This window comes from Cryptomeria japonica, chromosome 7 (genome assembly GCF_030272615.1).
Source record: "Cryptomeria japonica chromosome 7, Sugi_1.0, whole genome shotgun sequence".
Classification (NCBI taxonomy): Eukaryota; Viridiplantae; Streptophyta; class Pinopsida; order Cupressales; family Cupressaceae; genus Cryptomeria; species Cryptomeria japonica.
This window is the reverse complement of record NC_081411.1, coordinates 504,304,959-504,323,849: the sequence shown is the minus strand read 5'-3', so window position 1 is coordinate 504,323,849 and position 18,891 is coordinate 504,304,959.

Here is an 18,891-nt window from a genome sequence, read left to right as displayed (position 1 = left end):
CTACCAACCTAGTGCTTGGTGTCCCCCATGTTGGACTTGGGAGGGACAAAATAAGGAAATCCCTCCTCAAAGATTAGATGAGGTCGATCCATTTGAGGGTCATCGGCTTGTACGATAGGTGGATAGGCGAGCGTCGAAGGATTTTGGTTTGAAAATGTGGGCTCCTCATGAGGGGGACTGGAAGAAGGTGGAAAAGAAGATATGGGTTCCCAAAGAAAAGGCAGATAAGGGAACCACGTCCAAGGTATGTTCTCAACTGTCCCTGAATGGCTCTTTATCTATTTTTATTGACCATCTGGGGTGGAATGATGCTGTCAATTGGATTAAGTAGAATTTTTTTTTTATTTAAATGGGCTGGGGAATGGCTGACCCTTGAAAGAGTGAAGCAGTGACGTGCTCAAAATTGGAATTGCAAGGTAGAGATCAAAGCTTTACCCAATGCTTTTTATTTGGAAATTTGTGAATTAGAGGCTGAGAAAACATGGATCATGCAGAGTGACCCATATATGATGGGATGAATGGGTATTTTCCTCAAGGATTGGGAACCCAACCTCAACTCACTTCAGGTGATGGTTGGAGAAGTTCCTATGTGGATAAGATTATATAACCTTCCCTTTGAGTTTTGGGATATGGATAATCTGCAAGCCATTGTCAACAAGTTGGTTAATTTCATTTGGGCTGGTGAAGGGGTTGAGAGAAAATATTACAATATGTATTCAAGAATTTGTGTGTGCAGGAATATTGCAGACCCACTTCTGAAAGAGGTTGAGTTGTGTACTAATGCGAGGGTATGGAAGCAAATGATTGAGGTTGAAGAAATGGTCGAAAGGTGCAGCATTTGCAACTCCTTTGGGCATAATGAGCTACACACAGGGAGAGAGAGTGTATAAGGATAGGAAAGATTTGGAAAGGGGTAATGTGGGGACTTAAGAGAATTGTAAGGGAAAACATTTTGGAAATTATGGTAAGCGTAACTATACAAGGGTCATCCAATTGGATGATGAGTTTTAGAGTGGCCAGTTTATTTAGACATCTGTTGTTGGAGAGAAAGTGCAAAGTATACCCGATAATGTAGGGAAGATGGTACATACTCCTATGGATCTAGTCAATGGGAGGAAGTCAGTTTATGATCCAGAGGTGACCCCTTCAGATTAGCCTTTGTAGGTGAACTCAAATGAAAGGGTACAAGAATAGACAATAAACATGGATATTTTACATACCCCTACAAAAAAGTCTCCTGTTCCAAAAACCACAACAAGTACTCCTTGTGATGACTCCTCACTGCCACAAGCAAAAGGGAGTCTCACTGAGGGAATTGGGAACCAAATTACTTTGGATTCTTCAGTTATGGTGGAAGAGGAGGATGTTTGCAAAACCCTTTTTCAAAAGTCATATCCTAAAGAGAGGAGTGTCTGGGCTGCTTCCACTTTTAGGGGATGTGATTGATCGTCCGAAATCAGAGTATCCTAGAACAGGGCAAATATGGGGGTAAGTCTCTTCCTACAAATCAAGATTGTGTAAGGAGTGATGAGGATATCGGGGAAGATACTCAGAAGGACCTTTCATTTTCATATGGAGAGGCTAGTGTAGATTTTGATGAAGAGGATATTTTGGAAAAAAGAACTATGAGCCAAACCTTCTCCAAGATTTAGAAACAATTGATTGGTGAAAAGAGAAGAAGGGGGCATGTGTCAAATAAGATTAAACTTGAAATGGCTAGTAGCGCCAAGGGACAAAGGAAGATACGATTTGGGAATGGCATTACCTTTCCTGGGGGCAATGAAAATCCTATCTTGGAGGTTGCAATGCCTCTTACAAACGTCGCTTGATTAAGCAATGTCTTAATCATAAGCGACCAAACTTAGTTTTTTTTTCAGGAAACAAAAATGTAGGTGGTAGATTTGAGTTATCGATTAGACAATGGAAGAAATAGAATGGTGTTTGTATTTCATCTATGGGGGCTTTGGGGGGATTGGTTGTCCTTTGGAATCCTCATAAGGGTTTGATATCCATAATTGGTGGTGACTCCAATTGACAGCTCCTAAAATTCCAAGGAGTCGATCAAGGTTTGGAGTTTTACTACATCAATGTGTATGGACCGATAAGTAATATACACAAGAGAGAATTATGGTGTACCCTTTCCAATGAAATTCAAAGGTTTGGTTCATCTCTCATAGTGGTGGGGGGGATTTTAATGCCACAAGATGCACCAAGTTGGGGGAGTTGGGGGCATCGAACAAATTCAGAAAGACTTCCAAAACTTCAGTTTTGGAAACAATATGGAGGAAATTGTTCCTAGAAAAAGTATATTTTACATGGACAAATAGAATATTTGGCTTCTCCAATATAGCTGAGTGATTAGATCAATTTTTTGTGGCTGGTGCTTGGGAACATTGTCCCTTTGTCTTTGAGTCTTTCATTTTGCCTTATTCTGGTTTAGATCATTATCCCATCTCCCTTCACATTCAAACCGATGATGTTCCAATTAAACCCCCCTTCAAATTTGAGTTGATGTGGTTCAAAGACCTGAACTTGTTGAACCTGATTGAGTTCTGGTGGAATAGCACTCTAGTAGTGGCAGACATGTGTGCTTTTTGTTTTTTAAAGAAACTTCAATTTGTGAAAGAAAATATTAAGAAGTGGAATAGGAGTCATTTTAAGAATATTTTTTCAAAGAAAGAGTGTATTAAGAAGAGGTTGGATAGTTTTCATGACTTAGTGATTCAGAAGGGGATGCATGATGTTGAGCTTTTATAGGAGAAGAACCTTTTGAAGGAGTATTTTGACATCTTGGCTAGAGAAGAACAATATTGGAAACAAAAGTCAAGAGAAGGTTGGCTCAAGGCTGGGCATCGAAATACAAAATTCTTCCATGCCTCGATGAAGGCTAGAAGATTTCAGAACAAAAATTTAGAGATTAAAGATTGGCATCAGAATATGTTGCCCAAAAGGGAGGACATCACTAATGATGTAGTTCATCATTTTTCCTCACTTTTGAATTCAGATGAGAATGAAGTTAGGAGCTTTAATGGAATTGATGGGATGATTTTTCAGTGCATTTATGGAGAACAAAATGATTTCTTGATGAAATCGGTTTCTATGGAGGAGTTGAAGAAAGTTGTTTTTGAGTTGGGCAATAACAAGGCCCCCGATCCTAATGGATTTCCAATTAGTTTCTACTAAAAGGATTGGAATATCATTCAAAATTATCTACTAGAAGTTGTATAGGAATCATGAGAGAAGGCCTATATGTGTACAGATTTGAATAATACCTTCATTGTCTTGATTCCGAAAAAGGAAGAGGTTTCAACTTTTGATGATTTTTGGCCTATATCTTTGTGCAATGTATCCTACAAAATCATCTCAAAGGTCATTGCAAATAGGTTGAAAGGGTTACTTCTAGGTTTTATTTCAGAGGAGCAAAGTGTCTTTGTGCTGGGTAGGTCGATCATGGAGGGGATTGTCATTGCACATGAGGTGAGTCACATGATCAAGAGAGCTCAAATGGATAGGATGTTGGTCAAACATGACATAAGGAAGGCGTATGATCATGTTGATTGGGAGTTCCTAAGATTTGTAATAAAAATTTTTGGTTTTGCAAATGTTTGGATAAATTGGATTTTTAGTTACTTATCCACTACTTGGTTTTCAGTGTTGGTTAATGGGATCCCTCAAGTATTTTTTAATTCTTCAGGGGGAATTAGGCAAGGTGACCCTTTGTCGCTGACTTTGTTCATTATTATGGCAGAGTTTTGGGGTAGGATGATTGTGAAGCACAAATTGGATGGGAGATGAAAAGGAGTCTACATTACCTAGGGAATTGAGGCAGTCACCCATCAAATTTTTTTTGATGATACTATGCTCATGGGGGAAGCAACTTTAAGGGAGACGAGATGTATGCAGGAAACTTTGGACAAATACTGCAAACTTTCTGGGAAAAATGTTCAATTGGCATAAGTCGAAGGCCTTTTTCTTTTATACTAACCAAAACAAGTAGGGAGACATTTGTATAATTTTGAAGATTAAACCGGGGAGGTTACCTAGTAAGTTTTTGGGGCTACCACTCTTTGTAGGGGTAAATAGAGTGGCTCTATGGAACAAACTAGTTGGTGTGTGTCGTGAGAAATTAAAAGGGTGGAAAAGTAGATAGCTCTCGTCTGTGGGTAGAATGATCATGCTCAAGTCTATGGTTTCTACTATGTTGATCTATTCAATGATGTGCATGAAATTACCTATGAAGATTATCAAGTTAGTTGAGTAGAAAATGAGGAATTTTTTCTAGAATGGTGGACAAGAAAAAGATAAAATTCCTTTGCTTGCATGGGATAAGGTGTGTCAACCAAAGGCATCAAGGGGAGTTGGGATAAGGAAATGGAACATTATGAATGAGGCTATGGGAGAAAAGATGGTTTGGAAGCTTTATCACAAACCAAATAAAAAATGGGCAAATATACTCAGACACAAGTATCTCAATTCGCTAGAGGAGAACATGATCCTTACTATTTGTGACCCACCGAGGGGCTCTTCTATCTGGAATTTTCTGCTTGATTGAAGGCATATTATTATGGATCACATTACATGGAAATCAAGGATGTTATGAATGGAAATTTATGGCATGATTCCTTAGAAGGTAAGCCACCATTGGTTGAAGGCAATAGTAGCCTCAGAGAATTATTGAAGCTAGATGGGGAATGAAAGTAATATATTATATCATAAAGGAAAATGTAGAAGGGGAAGTAAAATGGAGATGGAAAGATGACATGGAGTTTGGCTTGTCTTAGGAAGATAGTCAGAGATTGAATATTGTTCTAGAAAGTCATCACTTTGTCATGACTGGCTCCAAAGATGAGTTAGTTTGGTGTGGGTCAAAATGAGGATAATATGATGTTAGAATTGGATACAAGCTAGCTGAAGGTGAAATAGATGATAGGAAAGGTGTGGGACAGATGTGTTGGAATCATTTTTATCTCCAAGGTAGGGAATTTCTCTTGGTTAGATATCAAAGACAAAATTCTAATAGGGGAAATACTAATGAGGTATGGATTTTATGGCCCATTTGTTTGTGTCCTAGGCAGGGAGCATCAAGAAATGGTGGATCATCTACTTCTGCAATACAATTTTGCTCGTCACTATTGGGAGTTGGTTTTGGGAAAATTAAACTATTCTTATGTTTTTACCCAGACTATTAAAGAGATGTTTCAAGGATGGAGAGTTCCCACTATCCGTTTAGCCTTTGATTGTATCTAGCAAGTGTTTCCTTCATCGATAGTGTGGGAAATCTGGAAGGAGCGAAACCAAAGGATCTTTCAGGGCAAAGAGGAGTATGAGGTTATACTTTGCCCGAGAATTGAAAAATTCTATTTTTGAGTTGGTCAATACTGCATTTGCATGCCAAAACCTAGAGAAAATGAGGTTTAGTTCGTTGGATAGTTTGATGCAAAGAAAATGGCCTAGTTTGAAGATTTTTCCTGTTAATGGCCAACATAGGGTTAATCCTAGGGAGAATAGGGAAGATGTGGAGTGGATCAAACCAGAACAAGGCTAGGTGAAGGTCAGTTTTGATGGTGCATTGAAAGGGAATCCTTGGCCTTCGAGGGTGGGGTGTGTTGCTCGGGATTCTGATGGTAACATCCTTGCCATAGATTCAAAGAAATTGGAGTATGGGACTAACAATGAGGTAGAAATACAAGTGGAAACACTGGAAATTGATTAGGCAAAAATGATCAAAGTGGATAAATTACATCTTGAAGGGGATTCTCAAATAGTAATAAACATAATTGCCAATGAGGGCGCTCCTGTTAGAAAATTAACAAGTGGGTCAAAATTATTTGAAGAAAATTAGAAGGTTTCAACACTTTCACACTCTCACATGTGTATAGAGAAGGAAATGTTTTGGTTGACTCGCTATCCAAGTTGGTAGTTGAGTTGGCAGGGTGATCTCAGTGGTAATGAATTGGCAATGGATTTGACGATGTGTGGGATTGGTACAATTCCTGCTTTCATTTAATTTTTGGCAGATTTGAACGTTGGGAAGGACAAGGTTTTTTGCGGTGGTGGAGTGTAGGGGCTCAAGAATTTATTGCCCGCATGCTTTGATGCTCCAAGTTTTTATTGCTTTCATGTTTACATTTGTGTGCACTTTTTTCTATTTGGAGTTGGTGTGGAAACCTGCCAAAGAAGCAGAGCATTGGCAAACAAATTTCATGGAGGCCAACTTCAGCCTGAAAGCTATCAAACAACAAATTAATTTCTGGGGGAAGATTACAAATGACCACTTGAAGAATGTTTTTACTATAGATGACCCCTTCTTTCTCATCTAGGTGAGGCAAGTTTTGGGGTATGAATTTCTGCTGGCAAACATGAAGTATTGGGCGAATACAAACATTTCTTCCATGTTTTGTGTGAGGGGTTTAGAGTGCAGTACTGTTCAAGAGGTGAAAAGAATAATGGAACGTTGTGTGAAACTAGAAAGGAGGGTGGGATTGGATGCTTTGTTTGTACTAACAAAGCCAAGATGAGGGTTTGTCAAGACTCTTAGTGATTGGGTGGTGGTTCCTAGCTACCCACAAAACATACATCCTTTCATTTTGTGGAAAGCCATGGAGGATAGAAATACACCTAGGCGTATTACCATGGAGGGGCGGCATACTGTCAGAGACTGTGTGGCTGATTAGGAGATAGTGTTGGCATTTGGATTTCCAAGGGAGTCGATGAACCATTCATATCTCAAATACAAGCTGACAGATTATTGGAGGGGAGGTCATTCACAGGGCGAAGGTAGGGGTCACAGTGCATGTAGTCAAGGTGCTAGGGGTGGTTGAAGGACAAGGAGCTCTTGCAGGCAAAAAAATGCAATGAACTGTAATTGATGGTGGTGGTGAAAATATGTAATTGGGAATGAGGGTAAATTTTTTTATTTTGTGAAAATTATTTGTTACATCTTTGGATAGTTTTTGTTTTGGGTTCGTGGGTAGAATATATGAGTGGATTTTTTTGAAATGCATGTTTGATGGTAGGCTAGTGTGGTAGGGTTTGGACTGGTTTTTGAAACTACCATTGGAAAAATGTTTTGTATTTCAAGCTTTTACAATATATAAATAAAAATAAGTATTTTACTGACAAAAAAAAATTCATTTAAAATCATAAATAATAAAATAACAAATCATTTAATTTTAAATACAATCATACATAATAATTAGAACAACTAGTTCCTCCAATATTGAACAATTAGTTCCACCAATAATAAAATATAATATAATTTCTATTCCAAAATAAATTCCACACTAAAAATAATCCCCACAATAAAAATAGCACATGCACAATAATAAATAATAATAAAAAACAATAGTTCAATAAATCATAAATCATTTACTAAATAATAAATAATAAATCATTTAATTAAATAATATCCAATAACAAAAATATATACTTATTAAATCAAAATTACAATTAAAGCCACAATAAATAATATTTGATTATTAATTTAATTTATAACACTTAGGCTATAATTAACATCAATAACAAAAATAACATAAAATCCAACACACTCAAATAAATTATAAAATAGTGCCAACATCAAAATAAGACTCACCACTGACAATAGGGTAATCAGATATTGTCCACATGACAAATTTGATGGGATAAAATGAAAACTAGATAATTATCCCTAAATTAGGACAATGGCTAGGGTTAGGTATAAGTTGGGCCTTGCACTATCTCCTTTTACCACCATTGGGAATTATAAAGACACACTCAAACTTGTGGAATCAAGTGGTGTTGATGTCTAGTCCCTGCAATCCTGCACGAAAACATGTTGTATACAAACATACACATATACATATATATCTATCTCTAATCCCATCTAGTGAAAGGAAATCGTGACTACGTATGAAGCTCATGAATGAGTAATACGAAATCATTCCTTTCACCCTACCCCAAGGAAACAATACAAAATATATATATTCTACACATAAAATCCATAAACATCAATTTCATCAATAATCAATCATCAAACAATAACATCTGATCATGGGTTAGCACCATATAAAATATCATAATAAATCACCAATTTAGAATCCATGTCATAAGTATATCAATTCTAACATCAATATATCCAACTAAATGAAATACAACAATAATCATGTCTTGAAATACATAAGCATCATAAAACAGTTCAATAACATGAATCACATGAAAGTATCCATTCACACAAAACAACAAAATAAACCACACATAAAGAGTTAAAACATAGTCTATCAAGTCAATGTAACAAGTCTCAGATGTAAGGCATAGAGAGGCACTACAATTGGTCTTTGTATTCATCTAAAACTACATTACTAAAGGTAGGAGATTTTATAACACCACCAACACCATGAAAATATCATCCTTATTAACCTAACAAAACACTTATTAGAACTTAGAATTGAGAATGCTACATTCAAAACTCACCATCCCTTGTGTCTCTTTATATAAAAAATATGTGGTTAAAAAAGCAGTCCATCATTAATTAAAGGTGATGATTGCATATCTAAAATATATCTAATATGTATTCTCACGATTCCTTGAAAGTTGGAAGTGAGAGAAATCATGCTTGAAAATAGACAATCAACATTAGTCATGTACAATCAACATCGCTATTATCAATAATAGTTGTCCTCAACGAGTACCAAAGAAAATAAGTAAAACCTAGCCCAATCCTTGAACACAATAGATGTTCATGTCATCATAGGGAATTAGAATTGTTGAACACACTAGAATGTTGGGAGGGGGTTGAAATGATATTTACTTAAAATTTAAACATCCATTTGCAATTTAAACATTAAATTAGATCTTCCAAAAGAAAGAAGTGAAAACAAAGCATGCACAATAGCACCAATATTTTTACATAGAAAACCCAATGAGGGAAAAACCACGGTGAGAGTTATCTCCCAATATAAATGAAACAAGTTTTCTATTTGTTTTAAGGATTACTACATAAGGAAACTCACTTCTTCTTGATGGAATTTTTGAGCAAGATACAAAGAAATATGGACTTGCTGAAGAGATTTACTATATGATAGTAGGATACATGAAGATTACAATAGGATAACTGGACATGAACTACTATAAATATGCATCTAGCATATGTGGATGTGGTAGTACTTTTTCAAACATTACTCCATCTTGCTTGATTCAGATGACAAATATTTTTTCCTTCTTTATATATTCTCCACAAGACCTCAAAACACCAATTAGGTCGACTCCAAATAGACTTTTAGATGAAATGCATAGTATTACATAGGTTGGCTCAAAATATATGCAAAATAAAATAGAATAAGTGATGGATCAATCCAAAGCATAACTAAACCCAAATACTTTACAACACATCCTCCAAAGAAAATATCATAGGTCAAGATCGACTAGAAATGAAGGAACCAATGCTATCAATACAAACAACAGTTATACCACCAAAACTACTAGCTATTCATCTTTGTACCATTGAGGAGAAACCCAATATTAACATGTAGATTGAGATAAGATCAATGCAGACAATACATAACATCCCTACAACCATCTCCTGATGTAATTGATTATTAATTTCTTGAGCAAGTGGAGAAACCCATTAACTAATAAGAACAAAGCGTTCCAGACATATTGTGATACTTCAACACATTAGCTATTGCATTGCAATACACTAAATCATCTAAAACTTGCATGGATGAACTCTTACACCCACTAATTGTATCTCCAAGTCAACATAAGCATACCTATCACACTAGAGGAATGCAGATTATTCTAATGAACATCTAAGACACTTAACCTTGTTATACTATAATTTGGAGAACAATCACATCTAACTCTTTTGTAGAAGATCTTAGGATATGAAATCCTAGAAGTAACTTCCTTGGTAACTGAAAAACTCAATTTTATAACTACAAGGTAGTGGAATACAAACCAAAATATAGAGTGACAAACTTAAGAAAATATATTGTTTAACCCATAGAAATTTTTTCTCAACAATACAAGTATGAACCTAGACTCAATTGTCATTCATCTAACTCCTTGAACATATGGAAATCAATCAATGTAATTTCACCCATCATCCAAATCATGAACTAATGTGTTACAAGCTTGATTATATGCATACCATACATCTAGACTATCATACTATCATGGATACATTTGTTGGTCTTCTAAACTGACATGCATAACTTCAATCATGATGATCCCATGTGTCTAACTATGTCAAGTTATCTCTCTCAAATATATCTCAAGCATGTTGATCACACATCAGTTCTCATCTTTTTTAACTATATCCATCCATATATATACAAGTATGCTAGGACATGAAGTTGACGTCAATGACAACAACATATTGCACATAATTCCAAAAAGCATAGGCTTCATTTACAAATTTGTTGTAATAGTTTTTTTGTATTCTTTAAAGGAAAGAATTATATGCTCTAAATATTGCACATAGAAATAATAGTAACACACAAAATTACTCCTTTTCATAAATGAATAATGAAGAACAACAAAATAATTTATTTATATTGTATTAATAATGAATTACAATGTTACATGGTACATGAACATCCATTTTTAAATATGAGTAGAGCATGAAGCTCATATATAAATATCAATGATATCACTTTCACATTAAACATAATTCATACCGATCTTTATTTGGTACAGGTTTTATGAATCTTCTTCAAAAAAATCCATTGTTCAACATTATGACAAGTGTTCTAAATCTCCTCCTAAAACAATAGAATAAGGCAAAAAATGATAGTTCTGATACTTAATGTTAAGTACAGATTCCAAGCTAACAGGATGAGAGGGGGGGGGTGAATCATACAAACTTAATCTTCCATAAAAACAACAGGTTCAACCTCGGTAACATATACTTCAGCAATATAACCAAAACTACTTAAACATGCAAACTTATAAGAATATAAACATCATAACACTGATAACACCAGATTTAACGTGGAAACCCAATTAGGGAAAAACCACTGTGGGATTTTGGACCCACTAAGAAATATACTCTTCTAGAGTATGCTTAGTTAAAAGCAAATCCTATTAAAGATTACAAACACATTGCTAGATGTGACCCGGTTAAGGGATTTCCCTCAGATCTGTTAGGATCTTCACCTTGTTAGAAGTGACCTTCTTAAAGGATTTCAAACACTCAATCAGAATGTCACCTTGGTAGAGGGTTTTATAAATAAGACTGTTAAGTCCACTCGGTTAAGAGATTTTCTATCACTTTACAAAATAACAGTAATAAAAATCTATCTGCAACTTCACATCTAAAATGCTAAAGCAGATTCTTATTTTCTTAATACAATTTAGTCATAGGACTTATCTTTTCCATCTACTAAGCTCTATACTCTGTTATTCAAAACAGGTCTTCAGGCTTCACTGCTCAGTAATCACTATTTAGCATCCCTATGGATACACTTGCCTGCATTTATTGTTTATCAATAGTTCCTTATTTATAAACAATTTGCCAACTGCTTAATCTCCTTGATCACATATCCCATGATCAATCATAGCCATCAGATCTTCAAACTTGACCAGGTTCAATGTATCCTTCGATCTGAAAACATTTTACCCCACCTTGGAACTTGCATACATTTCTTGGAACTTGTGCTAGGGTATTGCATTTCAATCTGAGCTGTAGATCTTCCTACTGATTTTCCTTTGCCATAGATTCTTTAACAACCTTTATACACGTTGTAACAATCATTTAATCATAACCAGCTCATCAACTTCCTTCATTAAATAATGCTTTTATTCATTCAATGCATTCTGTTATTTCTCGGTTGCAACTCGGTAAATACTAGACTTCACTCGGTAGACATTCCACCTTCATTAATCGATAGCGATAACCTTAGGGTTTACCGACTAGGTTCTTTGCTTGGTAACATAGTATAGTATTAACCTTACAATCAACAACATATGTAGGATATCAAAACAATCTAAACATCATGATCTCATCATTGTCTAACTCGGTAATAGTTTCCCATTGAATAACTTATTCCTCCCCTTATTCATCACATTCTTTCTGTGTCTTTTACCGACATCTTTATACTCACCAAATCATACTTCTTAAGATATGGCAACATCATACTAAATTAGAAAATCAATTTCTTGACATCAATGACAAAATAATAATATTGAGACAGTAAACATCCTTAATCAGTTATATCCATAATTATAAACAACCTTCTCAATATCCTTATTGAAATACTAACAATCTCTTATTGTAATTGGAATGCCAACAATCTCCCTTTGTCTGTTATAATGCCGACAATATCCCCCTTTGGCATTGATGGAAAAACCAATTGATATGACCTAATTGATTCGGATTGCTGTGAGATTCTAAAATGCTCTCCCCCTGTCATCAGTCTTCTCCCCCATACATTAGTCTTCTCCCCTTTTCTTCAGTCTTCTCCCCCTTTGACAACAATACCAAAAAGTAAAGAATTAAAACATAATTTCTTCCTGTATGAAGTGATTTCCTGCTGTTATGTGTCAACTTAGTCTCGGTCAGAGCATTTTGACTTCAATTCATGTTCCCTATTATTGTTTTCTGCACACCTTTAGAAAACATCCTAAAGTGTGTAAATCAGCATCATCTCCTAAAAGATATTCAGTAAAGTCATCGAATTGATGCTTTCACCGAACTCAGTCAGTGAATGGAAGATAGGGGTAGGACCCCTAACTTACTTCTGAGATACTCAAAAGTGTCCCTTGGCAGTGGCTTGGTAAAGATATCTGCTATTTGTTCCTTTGTGCTAACATACTCCAACACCACTTTCTTCTCTTGAACTTCTTCTCTAAGATAATGATATTTGATAGAGATGTGCTTTGTCTTAGAGTGCATAACAGGATTCTTTGAAATGTTTATGGCACTAGTATTGTCACAGAATATAGTTTTTGATTAATGAAAAAGTAGGTTTTGAAGGGGCCTCGAAACCCTTTACAAGCAAGACTTAAACAACAAAGCCATGAGAAACAAAGAGGAACATAACCAAAAAGAAAAAACCAGTGAAAAACCGAAGAAAACCCACAAAAGCCCCGAAAAGCCAGCAAGCCATCTAGGAATCAGATTTTTTCCAGGGCTTTAGCCAGGGTGCTGCTAATTTCTTGTAGCTCTTTGATGTTGTTTTTGAAGTTGGGAGAGTTCTTAGCAGCAACGCCATAGCTTTCTTGATACTGGCCTTGGTTCTCTTCGCAGTCCTGCCCGTCAGGGTAGCATCACCACTTCCAGTCTGGATGGTCTCCTCCTCCAGGTCAAGATCCACAACCGGTTTAGGAGTATGGTCAAAGACCTTGGCGATGTCCTCCAAGTTTTTGGTGATAGTAGAGAGGATACTTGGGATAACTCCCATCAAATTTTTCATCGCTTCTTTTCCCTCTTCCAGCGATTTTACCTTGTTCTCCATTTCCTGCTTCCAATTAATATTCTCTTTGTTTTCATCCTCCCTCTTTTTATCCGAATTTATCCCTTTCTTTTCTAGGTTTTTCAGGGTTTTGTAGGTCCGTCTGTCAAAATCCATTATGGCCTCTGAGAGCTTCTTGAGATTATCCAGGATAAGCCCCTCACCAGCACTTTCCTTGTCCTTGCTATCCCTTTCCTCAGTCAGGTCTTTGTTTATTTCCTTCTCAGAATTAAATTTGGTTTCCTCATTATCCTTGGGAGCCATTTCTTCCATCAGATGGCTATTGTCCTTACCAGGGTGATCGCTTAGAATAGGGCTATCTTGACTAGGCTCAAAATCTCTACTTTCTTCCTCATTGCCCAGCTCCTCTTCTTTCCAGCTGTCTTCACCATTAGATTCATCCGTCTCCATACCACTTCTTTCCTTGACAATGTCCTTTGTTTCCAACCCGAGGGCACTTTTCCTTTTCTTGCTGGATGATGCCTTTTCCTTGCTAGTTTCTCCCTCTTCCATCTTTCTTTACCTAGGGAAGTGAAAATCTGCTTATTTTTCTTGCAATGCTCATAGATGAGTAGCAAGAGCCCATTGTGGAGAGTCGAGCTGGAAGGGTTAGTCCTGTGTTTGTTCAGGGACCGAAAAAGGTAGTAGGCAAAGACACTTTTTTGTCGTGTCTGAAATGGTTTAAGAGAACGAAGTGGTAGGTGTGGGCCCTGGAGAAATGACCTTCAACTGTAATATACTCCATGATTGTGTTCAGGACCCAGCCCCACAACTTCTTGATGTTTGTAGCTTCGTAGTAGCCCCCGGTAGCCTTGTCAATTTTGGCTGCTCTTTCTCTTTCCGCGGGAATAGGTTAACCGCATTGTTGGAGACCTTGAGGTCTTGAAAGAAGTTAAGTCTAGTGCAAGGCATGTAGTCATAGTTGAAATAAGCCCAACGTCCAGCTTAAATTTAACTCCGTAAAGTTTAAAAGAGCCATTAGACCAGTTTTGAGAAATCTTGGAAATGACTAAGTTAACCCTACCTTTGTCATAGTCCTCAAGCTTTTCCATGAAGCTAGTAAGAGAGCCCTTCTCTAGCTTCGCCCAAACTTTAGACATTTCTTTCCAGGTCGACATGTTGTCAGGTTCTTCACATCTTAGCTCTCCTCCCATTTTCGGATGCAGGCTATTTGCTCTGTTTCTCTGCAAATTGAGACCTTCTTTCTGGATGCTGCTCAAATTTTCGCACTGAGTAACCCACAAAGTGTGTGGCGATTTATTGGAGATAGTAGGAGATCTGCCGCAATGCCAAGTAATGATGGCCTTTCTAGCAAGGTGTAAATGATGCTTTTTACTTGTCATGATTTAATTGTCCTTCTCTCCCCGTATAATGGTCCTTTATGAGGATCTCTTTAATATTTAAATTGAGATCATTCTCGTGCCAAATTATTTGAGCGTCAGAGTTAACTCCAGTATTCGCTAAATAGTCAGCAACATTGTTTTTCTCTCTGAAGGCATGTTGTATAATAATTTCTTTGAAACTGGCGATGATCTCTCTAGCTTTCATGATGATATTCTCAATAGACCAAGAAGGCTCCAATTCCCCCTTTAAGCACTTAATAGTATTAAGTGAATCCCCCTCAAGCCATATTTTATCATAATTAAGATTTTTGGCTATAATTAAGGTATTCAAGACCGCAGAGGCTTCGGCAAAATGGCTAGTTTGATTCCCCAGAGGACCAGCCACCGCCTTAAGACAACTTCCAGCAAAATTCTTAATAATGCCCCCATATCCAGCTTTATTCGGATTCCCTTTAGAAGCCCCATCAAAGTTAGCCTTAATCCATCCCTGTAGGGGAAAACACCAGACAAGACCTTCTCTGCCTTTCTCCTTGCTAGTAGTAGTAGTAGAAAGATTCCACCTATCTTTGAAATCATCTTTAGCAGCAAGTCCCTGATCAGTACAATAGATGCATTAAAAAATACTCCTAAATATTTTATCTGCAACCACTTCAGGAATAGCCCTTTTATCTCTGAAAATCCCATTGTTGCACTCTTTCCATATATTCCAAATAACAATCGGCAGAGTAAGTCTCCAAGTCTCCACAATTTTAGGATTAGAGTTAGGATAATGCCATTGAAGCCAAGTGTCACCAAGAGAGTTCAGGAAGACCCAGCTCAGGTTCCACCTGGAAAGGATGATTTTCCAGATATCCTGGCTAAAAGAGCATTGATTGAGAATATGGCAAGTTGTCTCTTCTTCCCTGCAACAAAGAGAACACCTATTAGGAAAAACAATGCCTCTTTTATGAAGATTATCCAGGGTTAATAACTTATTTTGGATGAAAATTCAAAAGAAGATGTTGACTTTGGGAACTAAGTTCTTATTCCAGACTTTAGCCCAGATGGGAATAGATTCCACCGGGACATAGTGAATAGCCACATCAAAGGAAATAGAGTATTTCCCATTCAGATTTTTCCCCCATATCCGAATGTCATCTTTGTTGTCTCTAGGGATTTTAGCAGAAAGAGCAATCTGAAGGAACTTGAGATCTGGACACTGCTGGCTAAAGTCAATCCAATCCCCATTGCTCCAGTAATCTCTTACCATTTCACCGTACCTGCATTTGAAACTGTCTTTCCAATCTTTGAGGATAGGGATTTCCTCCAGAGGTTTATCCAGGATCCATCTATCTTCCCAAAATCTTATTTTCCTCCCATTCCCAAGGTTTCAGGTTCTGCCAGCAGCAACCCAGCCTTTAGTAGATTGCACAACATTTCAAATGGCAGATCCATCAATAGAGAAAGAGCTGTCGAAGAATTCTTCCTCAGAAGGTTGCATATAAAGATATTTGTTTTTCCAAATAGAGTTCCATTCTCTTTCCTCCCCTTTGAATCTCTAAATTTTCTTGGCTAATAAATCTTTATTCATAGAACTAATGTTCCTTAAGCCCAACCCACCTGAGGCCTTAGGGGAACAAATGTTATTCCAGGCAATAAGGGGGATTCTGTTTTTTACTTCCACACCTGACCAAAGGAACTTTTTTTGGATTCTTTCAATAGCTTCTGCAAACTTTGAGGGAATTTTGAACAGGCTAAGAGCATACACAAGAAGATTTTGGAGAGTGGCTTTGAGCAAAGTGACTTTGCCAGCTTGACTAAGGACAGCCCCTTTCCAGCTAGCGAGTTTCAGGTTGATTCTGTCAATTAACTTATTCTAGAAGGAATCCTCGGGCTTGAGACAAAGAGGAAGCCCCAAATAGGTAGAAGGAAACTCAGATATGTTGCAACCAAGAATACTACCAATCCTAATTTGCCTTTGGGCTGGGGTGTTGATGAAGAACAAAGAGCTTTTATCCCAATTGATTTTTTGACCAGAGGCAGATTCATAAGTATTTAGAATGATCTTCATGTTTTTGGCTTCCAAGATGGTAGCTTCCCCCATGGTGATAGAGTCATCAATGAATTGTTCATGGGAGCAGACAACATTGGATGAAGAAGGTTTCAGACCCTTAAGATTGCCTTCTTCCACATTTTTAAGGATGAATCTACCCAGGCATTCAGCAAGAATGGTGAACAGGATAGGGGAGATGGGGTCTCCCTGTCTGAGACCTCTGGAGCTTTTGAAGAAACTAGACGAGGAGCCATTAACAATAACAGTAGAGGAGGAAGTTTCCATGAGTTGAGAATAGAGTTGGATAACTTTATCACCAAAACCAAATGATTTCATGATCCTAAGGAGAAATTGCCAGTTCATTCTATCAAAAGCTTTAGCCATGTCTAACTTAAGGAAGAATCCCTGTTTATTCGCCACTTTCAAGGAGTGGATATTTTCATGAATAGAGATAATAGAGTCCAAAATCTATCTTCCGAGGACAAAGCCATTCTATTGGATAGAGATAATCCTTGGGAGAACATCCAACAACCTGGAAGTCAAAACCTTGGAAATGATCTTGTAGACAGAGTTACACAAGCTGATGGGTCTAAACTTGTTAAGAGAATTAGCTTTGGGGTTCTTTGGGATAAGGACAATGAAAGTGGAGTTCAATTCCTTAAGAAGTCTTCTGGAGCCAAAGAATTCCTTAACACCATTGCATATGACAACCTCCACAATGTGCCAGAATTTTTGGAAGAAAAACATGGGAAAGTCGTCTGGACAAGGCGATTTATCACCTTGAAAGGAGAACACTGCCTTTTTGATTTTAGGATTAGAAGGAATACGGGATAAGAGGCGATTGTCAGCTTTCGATAGGATAGAAGGGATAGCTTGTAAAAGGGTATTTTGCTTACTATAATCCAGGTTATCCACTTCACCCAACAAGGTACTGAAATGCTCGAGAGCTTCCTTCCTAATGTCGCAATCCTCTATTAGGATGCCTTTATTGCAGGTTAGTCTGGATATTCTGTTGGCTGCCCAGTGCTTAAGAGCGGTTAAGTGAAAGAAGCGGGTGTTTTTATCTCCTTCCTTCAGGAACAAGGCTCTGGATCTTTGTCTCCAGAAAGTCTCTTCATTAGAAATGATGGAGTGGTATTTAGATAAGAGATCATTTTCAGCCATCCTAAGATCTTCAGTCAACCCCACCTCTTGGATTCTATCCTGAACATACTTTAATTCAACTTTGACTTGAGTTTTGTTCTTGAATATGTCTCGAAAAATCTCTTTATTCCAGGTTTTAATTTTGGCTTTTATGATGTTGAGCTTTTTAGCAATTCTAAAAAGAGCCTTACCCTCCACTTCAGAGTTCCACCATTCAGCAATGCAGGCTTCCAGAGAAGGATGGGAGAGCCAAGCTTTTTCAAATCTGAAAGGGAAGTTTCTCTATACTGAAAAAGAGTTGGCAAAAAAGGAGATGGGGAAATGGTCTGAACCAATTTTGATAATAGAACCAAGGGAGCAGCTATACTTAGAAAGCTAGTCAGGAGAAATTAAAGATCTATCAAGCCTAACTTGAATCAAATCATCTCCGGTTCTTCTATTGGTCCAGGTGTAATTGATGCCCTGGAGATCAACATCAATGAGAGCTTGGTCATTAATGAAATCCATAAGGTCTTGTTTTTCATCAAGATGTAAAGGGATACCTCCCATATTTTCTTCATCTTTGAGTGGGGTATTGAAGTCTCCCATAATAATCCAGCTTTGATCAGCAAACTAGAGTCTATCAGTGGCGAGGCTTTTCTAGTATTTAGCTCGCCTGGATTTGGTATTAGGAGCGTAGACATTAGATAACACCCAAACAAAGTTGTCCTTAATATGCTTAAGCAAAACTGAGTTCCTATTAAAAGCAGAGATGATTTCCTTTCCTATTATAGTATTTTTGTTCCAAAAAGTCACAGTTCCTCTAGAAGCACCCTCCGAGTTAGTTCCTATGACTCTGTTTTCTTTGAAAATTCTGATCCTTTCAACTTTTTCTGTAGACATCTTGGTTTCCTGAACAAGGACCACATCCGGTTTATGATCTCTGATGACATTTCCTAACACA